Here is a 2443-nt window from a genome sequence, read left to right as displayed (position 1 = left end):
CCACTTTATCCTTTTTGTTTGTTGTTTGTTTGTTTGATTGCTTTTGAGACAGGGTCTCACTCTGTCGACCAGGCTGGAATACAGTGGCATCATGATCTCAGCTCACTGCGGCCTCTATTTCCTGGGCTCAAGCAATGCTCCCACCCCAGCCTTCTAAGTACCTGGGACTACAGGTATGTGCCACCATGCCCAGCTAACTTTTTGTATTATTAGTAGAGATGGGGTTTTGCCATGTTGCCCAGTCTTGTCTCAAACTCCTGAGCTCAAGTGATCTGCCTGCTTCGGCCTCCTAAAGTGCTGGGATTATAGGCATGAGCCACTACCTCTACTTTCTACTTTCTTGTTGAAGTAGACTGTATTACTGATTCCCCACCCGCACCCTCTTTTTGGATATCTGGCCCCTCCTCGAGTCTCTGGTAAGGGCAGCACTACAAATCTAGGGACAACTAGGGAACTCCCACCCTCACTGCTAGGCAGATCAGATTCTCTCTCCTGCTCATTGGAAATGACACACAGAGTTTTCAATAGATTTTTTGCAGAGGAAAATCTGTATGGAAAGGTCCAGTAACACTGGGACCAGGGGTACTGCCAGGGCAAGCCAAAGCCTCAGAGGCTGGAGGAGGCTGGAGGAGCCTGGAGCACATGCCGAATGTTCATCCCCAGAGCAAAGCACAAGCATGGAGCAGAAGTCCAGAGTGAAGGCATGTAGGAGAGGAAAATCACCTCCCAGCCCAGGCAGGCCTTCCATGGTGTGGTCATATTTTGAGTTTTGTACTTAGATGTCTGTGAGGTTGCCTGTTGTATTCTTAATACAAATCCCACTTAAGCCAGCCTAGAATAGGTCAAGATAAATGTAATGACTTGACTTGGCTGGAGTGCAGTGGCGTGATCACGGCTCACTGTAGCCTTAACTTCCTGGGCTCAGGTGATTCACTTCTGCCTCGCGAGTAGCTGGGACTACAGGTGTGAGCCAACTTGCCCAGTTAATTTTTTGTATTTTTCTCATAAAAATATTTTTCAGAAGAAATCTATATACATTGAATATCACTGACTGCTTTTTCTTCATCTTCTGTGAAAGTGTAGGTGTTTGAGTCTCTTGTATTTCTTCTTTTACACAGGATATGGGCTGTTTGAAAACTATTTCATTATCTTCATCATCATCATTCATTTCAGCCACTTCAGATTTTCATTTCTTTAAAAATGTTGATGTACAAACCAATGTGGGGCCCTAGATATCCACAGGATTGTCAGAAGTGCCTGAAACTTTTTTCTTCTTCTTACATAAAACCTGGGCTTTTGTAGACATCTGACAATTCATTTTTGAAATACTTTCCATTTTCTGTAAAATCAAAGAAGGAAAATCATACTCAATTCCTTTTTAAGCTAGTTTCTTTCTGAGTAATCCTTCTTTCTTTTTAAATCACTCCTCCTTGTGTAGCTTTTGTGTAAGTGCTGGTTCTAATTATACATTTTACTGATGGATATGATGGCTGCTTAAATGGCATATTCCAGTCTTGAAAGAGTTCTTTCTGTACTTTTTCAGGTGGCATAAAATGATTCTCCAAGAGTCTTTCACCAAACAGGTAGTTGTTCATTGTTTCAGCAACTATCTTGGCAAAATCCTCAGACTTAAACTCCACAAATGCATAGCCTTTGCTATTTCCCGGCCTTTTATTTCTGGATAGTCTGAACCTTGTAACAGTGCGTTGGAACTGGGAGAAATAGGAAAGGATCTGGGTTTCCTTCAGTAGGTTAGGTAGGTGGCACACATAGACTACTCCAGAAGAAAGTTGTTCTTGTTTTTGTGTTTGGTTTTGTTTCTGAGATGGAGTTTCACTCCTGTTGCCCAGGCTGGAGTGCGATGGCACGATCTTGACTCACCGCAACCTCTACCTCCTGGATTCAAGCGATTCTCCTGCCTTAGCCTCCTGAGTAGCTGAGATTACAGGCATGCACCACCACACCTGGCTAATTTTTGTATTTTTTGTAGAGACAGGGTTTCTCCCTGTTGGTCAGGCTGGTCTAGGACTCCTGGACCCAAGTGATCTGTCTGCCTTGGACTCCCAAAGTCCTGGGATTATAGGCATGAGTCACTGCACCCAGTCCAGTCTTGACTTTGAAATATATGTTGTACATCCAGTCAGCAGTGAACTCTGGGGGAACACCAAAGATGAGAAAAATGAGAGAAGAGATACCTCCAATTAAAGGAGTTAAGACCAGATGCTTGAACTTATGTGTTAAAAAGTCACTGCAGGTTGGACACAGTGGCTGATGCCTGTAGACAGAGCACTTTGGGAGGCTGAAGTGGGTGAACCACTTGAGCCTAGAAGTTTGAGACCATCCTGGGCAACATGACAAAACCCATCTGTACACAAAATAAAATAAATTAGCCAGACGCAGTGGCGCCTGTGGTCCCAGCTACTTGGGAGGCTAAGGTGGGAGG

General features: G+C 44.1%; 1 pseudogene; it reads right to left on the bottom strand.

The window, feature by feature from the left end:
* Window positions 1-648: 648 nt before the first annotated feature.
* On the bottom strand, window positions 649-1776 carry LOC135971857 (MKI67 FHA domain-interacting nucleolar phosphoprotein pseudogene; annotated as a pseudogene).
* Between the last annotated feature and the right edge of the window lie 667 nt (window positions 1777-2443).

This window comes from Macaca fascicularis, chromosome 7 (assembly GCF_037993035.2).
Source record: "Macaca fascicularis isolate 582-1 chromosome 7, T2T-MFA8v1.1".
Classification (NCBI taxonomy): domain Eukaryota; kingdom Metazoa; phylum Chordata; class Mammalia; order Primates; family Cercopithecidae; genus Macaca; species Macaca fascicularis.
Note: the sequence above shows the minus strand (reverse complement) of the source record. Positions and strands in the feature narration are given on the sequence as shown.